This window comes from Papio anubis, chromosome 7 (genome assembly GCF_008728515.1).
Source record: "Papio anubis isolate 15944 chromosome 7, Panubis1.0, whole genome shotgun sequence".
Taxonomy (NCBI): Eukaryota; Metazoa; Chordata; class Mammalia; order Primates; family Cercopithecidae; genus Papio; species Papio anubis.
The window spans coordinates 123,406,119-123,419,038 of NC_044982.1; the positions used below are offsets into that span (position 1 = coordinate 123,406,119).

General features: G+C 43.0%; 1 non-coding gene across 1 annotated transcript; it reads left to right on the forward strand.

The window, feature by feature from the left end:
- Positions 1 to 145: 145 nt before the first annotated feature.
- Positions 146 to 217, forward strand: TRNAQ-CUG. The gene has a single exon. It is a non-coding gene; the product is annotated as a tRNA-Gln (tRNA).
- Positions 218 to 12,920: the final 12,703 nt, after the last annotated feature.

Genomic DNA, 12,920 nt, shown 5'->3' on the forward strand with positions numbered 1-12,920 from the left:
TGTGGCCTCTTGCTCATTTCTCGAGCTACCGTGCCCGGTAGCGACTCGCTGGAACCGGGCGGGACCGCCTGTGAGTGGTGGGTTTGTGGATGGGGGCGGGGTTGTCTAAGGATCAGAGAGCCGAAGGCAACTACATACGCGTGGCGGTTCCATGGTGTAATGGTTAGCACTCTGGACTCTGAATCCAGCGATCCGAGTTCAAATCTCGGTGGAACCTGCATTGGTGGTTTTTTTTTCCTTAACTTTTTTGTTCACTAAGTAATTGAACAACTATGACATATATTAACATGGAGATGTAAAATTTAATCCTTGCCTATGAAGACCTCACAAATTTCCCACTGCATTTGAGGTACTATCTGCTACCTGGCGGGGTTGTCTTAATGAGCCTCTTCACTACCTTTTTTTTTTTAACCCTGGCCCCTCAAACTTTAATTCAGAAGCTTCAGTGAAACTTGAAAATTCCTTTTGCTGGAATTTTCTACCTCCAGCTTCATGCACGGGTAGGCGCTTGTCACTCACTCCTCTCCGGAAATCTCTCAGTCTATCTCGTTTTCATTTAGAGTACTTCGCCCACCCTCCTCATCAAGATTCATCAAGAACTTGAGTCCTATTTGTAGGCCTCTAAGTCCGTTTACATAAGTATTTCATTTAATATGCCGAGCAAAGGATGGCAATTTCCATTTTAGCGGAAATTTGGATACTAAGACTCAAGTGATTTGCCAGATATCATGCCGCAGGGCCTCCCTGTATTTGAAGAGAATTTTGTAATTCCAGAAAAGCCTTTATCCAATTATTGTCACACCTCCTACCTCCTATATGCAAACTCTCGATTTAGACTTGTGGGCAAGTGTGCCTAGAACAAGCAGAAGAATACCACCTGCCAATGATGTCCACTTCCCAATTCCCAGAGACTGAATAGGTTAGGTTACATGGCAAAGGGGAATTGAGGTTACAGATGAAATTAAGGTTGCTAATCAGCTGACATTAAATTAGGGATATTATCCTGGATTATTTGGGTGACCCCAGTGTTGTCGTAAGAGTACTTAAAAGTGGAAAAAGGGCTGGGCACGGTGGCTCACGCCTTAATCCCAGCACTTTGGGAGGCCGAGGTGGGTGGATCACCTGAGGTCAACAGTTCAAGACCAGCCTGGCCAACAAGGTGAAACCCCGTCGCTACTAAAAATACAAAAAGTTAGCCGGGCGTGGTGGTGGGCGCCTGTAGTCCCAGCTACTCTGGAGGCTTAGGCATGAGAATCGTTTGAACCCGGGAAGCAGAGGTCGCAGTGAGCTGATTAACAGCTGAGTCAATGGGCTGGGAAAGGCAGGCCCACCCTTAACCTGGGTGGGCACCATCTAATCAGCTGCCAGCGAATATAAAGCAGACAGAAAAATATGAAAAGGCTAGACTGGCTTAGCCTCCCAGCCTACATCTTTCTCCCGTGCTGGACGTTTCCTGCCCTCGAATGTTGGACTACAAGTTTTTCATCTTTGAGACTCAAACTGGCTTCCTTGCCTCTCAGCTTGCAGAAGGCCTATTGTGGGACCTTGTGATCGTGCGAGTTAATACTACTTAATAAACTCCCATTTATATATATATATGTCTATCCTATTCATTCTGTTCCTCTAGAGAACCTGGACTAATACAGTTGGTAAGAAAATAAAAAGGAACTCTCTAGTAAAAAGCCTGGAATTATAAATTTAGAAATGCCTAGCCTTAGACTATGTGGGAGAAGCAAGACCTGAAATATATCTCACCCTCCACATCTGGGGAGGTAACCTTACAAGTTTGTTAAAAACAAAGTGAGGACTGATAAGGCTGTGTTTAAACTTCAGCTCAGTCATTCACTAAAGCTGTGTCAATTTCAATAATTTATCTAATCCTGCTGAATCCCAGTTTCTTATCTGCAAAATGGGGACAAACAGGAAGAAGGAATTAAGTAACATATGTATAGCTGTTAACAGCGTGCATGGAACATAATAAATATTTATGAATGCATTGACTTTTTTCTTTTTCCTTTTTTTTTTTTTTTTTTTTTTTTTGAGTCAGGGTCTTGCCGCGTCATCCAGGTTGGAGTGCAGTAGTGCGATGTCGGCTCACGGCAACCTCCGTATCCTGGGCTCAAGCAATTCTCCCACCTCCACCTCCCAAGCAGCTGGGACTACAGGTGTGCACCATCGCACCTGGCTAATTTTTGTATTATTTGTAGAGAGGGGGTTTCGCCATCTTTGCCCAGGCTGGTCTTGAACTCTTGAGCCCAAGCGATGCTCCCATCTCAGCCTCCAAAAGTGCTGAGATTACAGGAAAGAGCCACTGTGCCTGGCCAAATGCAGTGATTTTCAACAGGGGTCAATCTTGTGCCCAGAGACATTTGATAACATCTGGAGACATTTTTAGTGTCACTACTTGGGGGTGCTACTGGTATCTAGTAGGGACCAGGGATGCTGCTAAATGTTCTACCACACACAGGATAGCACTCCCAACAAAAAGAATTATCTGGCCCAAAATGTCAGTAGTTACCAAAGTTGAGAACCATGAGTTATTATTGTAAGAAATAGCCAGATGCCAGGCCAGAGCCTATGATGGGAAAGGGGCAGGATGCCATGATCCTCACCTCCCTGTCCTAGCTCATTTGAAGAAAGTGAACCTCATTCCCTAGGTCTCAGGAAGAATCCCCAGGGACAGACGTTCCTCCCTTCCGTATCCCATAAAGCAGAGCCTGGGGGCCGCTGGCCTGACCCAAAAAGCTTCCGTAGTGGTTTCCATTTGTTAAATAAACATGTCATTGTTATATTTCTTTCTTTCTTTCTTTCTTTTTTTTTTCTTTTTTTGGAGATGGAGTCTCTCTTTATCAACAGGCTGGAGTGCAGTGGTGCGATCTCGGCTCACTGCAACCTCTGCCTCCCAAGTTCAACTGATTCTCCTGCCTCAGCCTCCTGAGTTGCTGGCATTACAGGCATGCACCACCACACCCGGATAATTTTTGTATTTTTGTAGAGACAGGGTTTCACCATGTTGGCCAGGCTGATCTCAAACTCCTAACCTCAAGTGATCCACCTGCCTCAGCCTCCCAAAGTGCTGGGATTACAGGCGTGAGCCACCACGCCCAGCCTCAGTGTTCTATTTCTTAAAGGATTTTTACAGGGTTGTTCCCTTTATAACTGTGTTAAACTCTATATACCAGTTTTATGCGCTTTTGTAATAATATTAGGTTTACCTCACAATACAGTTTTCAGATGGGGCATCGTAGCTTGTGCCTGGGAGGCCAAGGTAGGAGTATCGCTTGAGGCCAGGAGTTCAAGACCAGCCTGGGCAACCTAGCGAGACACCCCCCCCCCATCTCTACAAAAAATGGAGAAATTAGCCAGAATGATGGCACCTATGTACCTGTAGTCCCAGCTACTCAGGAGGCTGAGGTGGGAGAATCACTTGAGCCGAGGAGTTCAAGGTTACAGTGAGCCATGATTATACCACTACACTCCAACCTGGGCAACAGAGCAAGACCCTGTCTCTAAAAAAAACAAAAATGTTTTTGAGAGAGAAAAGTTGATGGACTTTATGAAGTGAAATTTGGCCCAGCATGGTGGCTCCTATCTGTAATCCTAACAGTTTGGGAGGCCAAGGCAGGCAGATTGCCTAAGCTCAGGAGTTTGAAACCAGCCTGGGCAACATGGCAAAATCCCACCTCTACTAAAAATAAGAAAAAATAGTCAGGTATGGTGGCATTCACCTGTAGTCTCAGCTACTTGGGAGGCTGAGATAGGAGAATAGCCTGAGCCCAGGGAATTCGAGGCTGCAGTAAGCTGTGATTGCATGACTGCACTCCAACCTGGGCAACAGAGCGAGACCCTGTCTCCAATAAAATAAAAATAAGTAAAAAATTTAAAAAGAGGTGAAATTTGTCTTTTGTATTGTTTATCTTTTCTATTATATAGAATATATTCGAATATATATTATACTATATCTATATAAGATGTATACTATATATATGTACACTATACATGTATATAGTAATCCCACTAACTGAGCCCAGTAACTGGGCCCAGTAACTGAGCCCAGCTGACACTTTCAGGGATAATGGATATGTTCATTATCTTTATTGTGCTAATGGTTTCACAGGTGTATACATATCTCAAAACTCGTCAAATTTCACATTTTAAACAGGTATGCTGTATTGTTTTCTGGAAAGACAGCAAGATCAAGGAAGATATACATGTATACTATATACATATATTAGAATTTATGTAATACTCTATTATATATTAGAATATATATACTATATTATATTATACTGTATTATATATTAGAGTATATACTATATTATATATTAGAACATATATTGTGTTATATACAGTATATAGTATATTATGAGGTGACAAATTGTACATATGATCAGGAAAATTCTCATCTTTGATTAGCTGGGTTTTTGTTTGTTTAAGACAGTCCTGCTCTGTCACCCAGGCTGGAGTGCAGTGGCACAATCTTGGCTCACTGCAACCTCCGCCTCCCATGTTCAAGCGATTCTCCTGCCTCAGCCTCCCGTGTAACTGGAATTACAGGCACATGTCACCACGCCCAGCAGTAGAGACGGGGTTTCGCCGTGTTGACCAGGCTGGTCTCGAACTCCTGACCTCAGGTGATCCACCCACCTCGGCCTCCCAAAGTACTGGGATTACAGGCATGAGCCACCGCTCCTGGCCTGATTATTTGTTTATAGTAACTAAAGTATCAGCTAGCCTTAAAGAAAAAAGTGATAAATATATATGTTTACAAATAAAGATACGTATTAGGCCAGTGTGGTGGCTTAAGCCTGCAATCCCAGCACATTAGGAGGCCAAAGCAAGAGGATCGCTTGAGGCCAGGGGTTCGAGACCCCTGGCCAACATGGCAAACCCCCATCCCTACTAAAAATACAAAAATTAGCTGGTGTGGTGGCGCATGCCTGTGATCCCAGCTAGTCAGGTGGCTGAGGCAGGAGAAGTGCTTGAACACGGGAGGCAGAGGTTGCAGTACAATATCACGCCACTGCACTCCAGCCTGGGTGACAGAGCGAGACCATCTCAAAAAAAGAAAAGAGGTAGTGGTGATGGTTGCACAGCATTGCAAATTACCTAATGTCACTGAGTTATACACTTAAATGGCTAAAATGGTAAATTTTATTATGTATATTTTACCACAAAGAAAATAAAACTAAAAGGAACATAAATCTCAGATTTTGTCATAATAAAGACAAAAAACAGAAGGTTAGGATGAAGGGGCTGATAGTGGTGCAAGACTGGGACGGGCTCCTGTGAGGTCCTTAGTCTTCACAAGATCCCTGTCTCTCTGGGGCTATTTGCCTCTTTCCTAACAGTCTCCCAGAATTTCTGTGGACTGGCTGGCTTTCAAGACCAAAGCTTGTTCACCCTTGGCCACACCCAGCCCAGAAAAGACACCTCCATTGGCCTCTGAAATCCCACCACTAGAGAGTCATTTCTTTAGCTGTGTACTGACTGCCAGCTCTTCCCCTTTCCCCACACCCCCACCATGTGCCTCTGTATATGGCTGTGTGTTTACTACTGCCTCCCAGAGGAGTGAACTGGCCTTGGCTCTGTGGGACTCCATCAGGTTCCTGCACTCTCCCATGTGGATAAGAACCATGCTCACTCAAAGGAGGAGAAAAAAACTAGTAGAGTCTCATTTTTGTTTCTCAATCATTTATTTAGAAAATACTAGACCTTTTGGTAATGTAAAAACAAAAATACCACAATACTAAATTGTCAGGTGAGTATAAAGAAGATAAAGATGATACTTCTTAGGCCCGGTGTGGTGGCTCACACCTGTAATCCCAACACTTTGGGAGGCCAAGGCAGGAGGATCACCTGAGGTCAGGAGTTCAAGACCAGCCTGGTCAACATGGGTAAACCCCATCTCTACTAAAAATACAACAATTAGCAGGTATAGTGGTGGCCGCCTGTAATCCTAGCTACTCGGGAGGCTGAGGCAGAAGAATTGCTTGAACCCGAGCAGTGGAGGTTGCAGTGAGCCAAGATTGCGCCAGTGCTTACTCCAGCCTTGGCAACAGAGTGAGACTCCTCAAAAAAAAAAAAAAAAGATAAAGATGACACTTCTAGATGTGGAGCCAAGGCTTGAACAGAGGAATAATTACTGTGCAACCTCATCGATCCACCCCTAGGTATTTACCCAAAAGAAATGAAAGTATATATCCACGCAAAAAGTTGTACACAAATGTTCATAGCACCCTTTAAAAAAAATTTTGTTTCTTTTTGAGACCGTATCATTCTGTCACCCAGGCTGGAGTGCAGTGGTACAATCTCAGCTCACTGAAGCCTCTGCCTCCTGTGTTCAAGCGATTCTCGGATAGCAGTCTTATTTGCAATAGAAAAAGCTGGAAGTAGCCCAAATGTCCATGAACAGGTGAATGGGGAAGCAAATTTTGGTAAATCCACACAATGGACTATTATTCATCAACAAAAACTAATCAACTACTCTTAAACATAACAATGTGAATGAATCTGAAAATAATCATGCTGAATGAAAGAAGCCAGAGGGGAAAAAAGAGTACATATTGGATTATTTCATTTATATAAAGTCTACAGAATGCAAACTGACTTACGGTGACAGAAAGCGGAAAGCAGATAGGTAGTTGTCTGGGGACAGAGTAGAAAAAGACAGGAAGGATTACAAGGTATGAAGACTTTTTGGAGACAGGGTCTGGGTTTGTTGCCCAGGCTGGAGTCAGCGGCAAGATCACGGTTCATTGCAGCCTTGACCTCTCAGTCTCAAGTGATCCTCCCCTACTCCAGCCTCCTAAGTATCTGGGACTACAGGCGCATGCCACCCCATGCAGATAATTATTTGTAATGTTTGTAGAGACGGGGGTCTCCTTATATTGCTGATGCTTGTCTCAAACTCCTGGGCTCAAGCGATCTGCCCGCCTCAGCCTCCCTGTGCTGGGATTACAGGTGTGAGCCACTGAGCCCAGCTGACACTTCTAGGGATAATGGATATGTTCATTATCTTTATTGTGCTAATGGTTTCACAGGTGTATACATATCGCAAAACTTGTCAAATTTCACATTTTAAACAGGTGCGCTGTATTGTTTTCTGGAAAGAGAGCAAGATCAAGAAAGAAAAAGGAGAGCACAAAAACAGAAAGTCCTCCCTCATCTTTGATATTCTTGAATGCAAGGTTGGAATACTCAGATGCCAAAAATCATTATCACTACTCTCACACTAACCACTAAGTCACCTACATGATTCCTTTCCTTTTTTTTTTTTTTTTTTTTTGAGACAGAGTCTTGTTCTGTCACCCAGGCTGGAGTGCAATGGCACGATCTCGGTTCACAGCAACCTCACTTCCCAGGTTCAAGCAATTCTCCTGCCCCCCAGCCTCCCAAGTAGCTGGGATTTCATAGTGCACGCGGGCACACCGGGCCTCCCTCCTCGGGCCACTTTTTTGTATTTTTAGTACACAGATGGGGTTTCACTGTGTTAGCCAGGATGGTCTCGATCTCCTGACCTCGTGATCCACCTGCCTTGGCTTCCCAAAGTGCTGGGATTACAGACGTGAGCCACCGTGCCCGGCCCATGGTTCCTTTCTTTACAATATCTCTTGGTATGTTTTTTTCCATTCCCATAGCCACCACTCTGGTCTGATTTTCTTCTCCACTGTTTGTTTACAACCTAACCCTACCCTCAATTTTCTCCCACTTCAATCCAACATGCTGGTGACTGCCAGAATAATCTTAACAAATGACACCTTCCAACTGCATGACTCCTGTTATTCAGAGCCATCATTGAAATATCTATGTTAGTCCACACATGCCTGAAAACAAAAGGTTATAAAAATCAAATGTTAGCAGTGGTTATTTCTGCAGAATAGGATTATGGATGATTTTTATTATTTTGTTTATCTGTTTTCTATATTTTATAGGAGATTTTAAAATTTTTAAAAAGCTGTACTGGTCTTGCTTGTTACAAAAGGAATGAACAGTCATTGTAAAATATTCAAATAACACAAACAATGTGGAAATACAGTAAACTTGGAAAGTGAAGTTTGTTTCCTCCTGGCTGCCAACATTGTGGTTTCCTCCCCAGCACCACCCCACCCCTTCCATCCAGAAAACAGCCAGGCAGTTTGGGTGGGATTATCCCTACCCACAGCTCCAGGAGTGGCTTCTGGAATTTTCTAACCCTGAGGGTCTCAATCCTAACATCCAAACCCGGATATTGTAACAAATGTTTCATAACACTGTCTTTACCATCCTGACTTATCAATAGATCTTATACCTTCCAGCACACATAATTTTAAGTTGGGAGTCAAGCTTGCTGATATTTTAGTGTTTTCTTTATTTTATATATGTGTATGTGTATCTTTGTATGCCCATGCAGGCATGTGCATATCATACATCCTATTTTAGCTGTTGAGTACATATTACACTTAGAAAAAGTTACATAGGAAAACACCAGAGCTGAAGAAAGATGTCAACCATCATTTTAGAGAACCTTTTGAGTGCTGCATAGGTGAGTGCACACACTTTAAAAATCAATATAATGCTGTTAGTATAAAGGATAAATAAAATAATGCATTATAAAATGATATGTGTTTCAATAAGTAAGTGCTTGATGGTGGGCATGGTGGCTCACACCTGTAATCCTAGCACTTTGGGAGGCTGAGGCAGGAGGATCACTTGAGCCCAGCCTGGGCTATGGTAGTAAGACCTTGTCGCTACAAAAAAAAAAAAAAAAAAAAAAGTAAATACTTGAGCACAAGTATAATAGAAGACATAATGAAGTAATTAGATACTTGCACCTAACAGAATCACCATTTATGTAACAGAGTTTATTGAGTGCCTGCTATGTGCTGGGCACTGTTTACTAGGGATACAGACAGAAATTCTTGCCTTAGGCTGGGCACAGTGGCTCATGCCTGTAATCTCAGCACTTTGGGAGGCCAAGGTGGGTAGATTGCTTGAGCTCAGGAGTTCGAGACCAGCCTGGGCAACATGGCGAGACTATGTCCCTACTAGAAATACAAAAAAAAAGCCGGGCATGGTGGTGCATCTCCATGGCCCCAGCTACTCAGGTGGCTGAGGTGGGAGGATCGCTTGAGCCTGGAGGGCAAAGGTTGCAATGAGTAAGATCACACCACTGCACTCCAGCTATGCCACAGAGTGAGACCATGTCAAAAAATAAAAAAATTAAAAAAACAAAAAGAAAGCAGGGGGGGCGGGTAGAGAGAGAGAGACAGAAGGAAAGAAAGAGAAAAAAAAAGGAAGGAAGGAAGGAAAGAAATCAGGGAAGGAAAGAAGGAAGGAAGGAAAGAAATCAAAGAAGGAAGGAAGGAAGGAAAAAGAAATCCTTGCCTCATGGAGCAAACATTCTAGCAGGGCGGTGTGGGATAGACCACAAACAATCAACATAGTACATAAGTAAGTTATATATTACATTAGAAGATGACAACTGTTATGATCTTTTTTTTTTTTTTTTGAAATGGAGTCTTGCTCTGTCACCCAGGCTGGAGTACAATGTGCAGTGGTGTGATCTCGGCTCAATGGAACCTCTGCCTCCCCGGTTCAAGCGATTCTCCCACCTCAGCCTCCCATGTAGCTGGGATTACAGGTGCATGCCATCATGCCCGGCTAATTTTTGTGTTTTTGTAGAGACAGGGTTTCACCATGTTGGCCAGGCTGGTCTTGAACTCCTGACCTCAGGTGATCCACCCACCTCAGCCTCCCAAAGTGCTGGGATTACAGACCTGAGCCACCGTGCCTGGCCCTGTTATGAATTTTTAAAAGTAGAACAGGGTAAAAGGAAATAAGAGTTCAGAGCAGTAGGGAGGTGGGTAGTGACTTGCAGTTCAAAATAGAGAAGTCAAGGCAGGCCTCACTAGAAGGTACATTTGAGCAAAAATTTAAAGGAGGTGAGGGAATGAATCACACAGATTATCTAAGGGAAAAGTATGTAGGCAGGTGGAATAGCTAATGTAAAGACCCTAAGGCAGAAGCTTGTCTAGCAAGTGCATGGTCTGTAAGTGGACCAGGGAGGTGGATTAGAGCAGGTACTATAAATAAAAGCAGAAGTAGGAGATGGGTCAGAGAAGTAAAGAAGCCAGATCTTGAAGGGCCTCACGGGCCATTGTAAGGCTTGTATTCTGAGTAAATTGGTGAAACATGAGAAGGTTTTGAGCCGAGGAGTGACATGATCTGACCTACATTTTAAAAGGAAAAATCTGTTGAAAACATTGTAGGAGGAGAAGAAGGGTGGAAGCAGGGAGACCGGTTGGGAGGTTGGTATAAGAATCCAAGCAAGAAATCAATGCAACAGCTTCAAATGCAGACTAATATTCACTAGTGTATTTCATAGACGTCATTGATTGTAGGATACATCCTGATTTCAGAGATGTTAAAATATGCAGTGTGAATTGTATTATGCAGTGTGAATTGCAATATGCAGGGCTAAATCAGTGACTCAAATACCACAAGTGTTGGTTGTTGAAAACATGATTTTCTGAAACAGTGAACAACTTTTGGTAAAGTTCCAAATGTAGCTAAGTACTATTTTCTGTCAATTTACCCATTAGCCTCATATCTGGATATTCCATTTATATTAAAACCATGCAAAAATAGTTTATATATAAAATGGAATGAGAGACTAGGTTAAAATTATTACACACAAGTTTTTAAAAATCTACATTAATGTTGAGCAGGGCATTAAACGTTCTGCAGAATGTAGGAAAATTCTGTAATGTATTTACCCATACATTATTAGAAATTTAATACCCCTGGCCCACATCCTCTAAATGACCAATTATTGTGACAGCTGAAATTTCTCCCCAAGGCCAGGCGTGGTGCTCACGCCTATAATTCCAGCACTTTGGGAGGCTGAGGCGGGTGGATCGCTGGAGGTCAGGAGTTCGAGACTAGCCTGGCCAACATGGTGAAACCCCGTCTCTGCTAAAAATGCAAAAATTAGCCAGGTGTGGTAGGGTATGCCTGTCATCCCAGCTACTCGGGAGGCTGAGGCGGAGGTTGCATCAAGCCGAGATGACTCCATTGCACTCCAGCGTGGGTGACAAGAGTGAAACTGTCTCAAAAAAAAAAAAAAAAGGTTCTCCCCAAATTTCCAGAGAGAGCCCTAGAATGTGATGCCAGCAGGGTGCGTGATCCAGAAACATCCTGTTATGGTCCAACCAGAGAGAAGCGTGTTTCAGCTGCATGATGGGTGAAGGGAGACACCCAGCACCTTAGTGACACCTGTAGCCTCGCCTCAATGTGCTGCAACTCTCCCACCACCAGGGGGAGCTAGCCTTAGGATGAGGCTTTTATTATACCTTCTTATGCAATGTTATTTTCTTAAAAATTATGATAAAATACACATAAAATGTACCATCTAAACAATTTTTACACTGTACAGTTTACGTTCACATTGTTGTGCAATCAATATACCCAGAACTCTTTTATTTCTTTTCTTTTTTTTTGTTTGAGACAGTCTTGCTCTGTTGCCCAGGCTGGAGTGCAGTGGCACAATCTCAGCTCACTGCAACCTCCACCTCCCTGGTTCCAGTGATTCTCCTGCCTCAGCACCCCGAGTAGCTGGGACTACGGGCACCTGCCCCCACCCCCAGTTAATTTTTGTATTTTTAGTAGAGTTGGGGTTTTACCATGTTGCCTAGACTGGTCTCGAACTACTGACCTCAAGTGATCCTCCTGCCTCAGCCTCCCAAAGTGCTGGGATTACAGGCATAAGCCACCTTGCTTGGCCCCAGAACTCTCTTCATTTTGCAAAACTGAAACTCTGTACCCATTATACAATGCCCTGGCAGCCACTATTCTACTTTCTGTCTCTATGAGTTTGATTACCCTATGGTAATAAAAAAAAAAAATACCATAAGGGGAATCATACAGTACTTATACTTTGATGTCTGACTTATTTCACTCAATATAATGTCTTTAAGAGGCTTTTACCGCCAGGCATGGTAGCTCACTCCTGTAATCCCAGCACTTTGGGAGGCCGAGGCAAATGGATCACCTGAGGCGGGAGTTCGAGACCAGCCTGACCAACATGGAGAAACCCCATCTTTTCTAAAAATACAAAATTAGCTGAGCGTGGTGGCGCATGCCTGTAATCCCAGCTACTCAGGAGGCTGAGGCAGAATTGTTTGAACCCAGGAGGCAGAGGTTGCGGTGAGCCGAGATGACACAATTGCACACCAGCCTGGGCAACAAGAGCGAAACTACGTCTCAAAAAAAAAAAAAAAAAAAAAAAAAAAAAGCTTTTACCTTGAAGGCAAAGGGCAAGATGGAGAAAAGACTGAACCACACTGTTGAACACCTATGTCAACCCCTCACCAAAGCCCACTCTGACTTTAGGCGGTTGACTACTTGGCCAACATATTCCACTTATTGTTTTAGTCCATTTGACTCTAATTTTCTGTTGCTTGCAACTGAAAACACAAGTGATACCTTCCCCTTCTTTCCTCAAATAGCATTAACATTTTGGTATATAGTCTTTCAGACTCTTTAACATGCAGAATCTTTAATATACAATATATGAAGATGTATATTTGATTTTTACATAAGTGAAATATGCACTGTTGAGCAATCTCATTTTTTCTCTGAATCTTTCAATAGTAAGAAATATAGATCAAGTTTAAACTCTTATATACGTCTGTTATATGGATAAACCAAAGTTTATTTAACCAACCTATTACTGATAAACATTTAGGATCTTCTCAGTGTTTTGATACTATAAACATGTCGTAGTGAGCATCCTTCTAAACATTTCCTTTGAATACATTTCTAGAAGAAATGCCTTCCTGATGGTGGTACCAATTTTTATTCCTAGTAATGCTTGAGAGTTCCTGATTATCATTTTTTTTGTGGGGGGGAGGAGTGCAGTGGCTCGATCTTGGCTCACT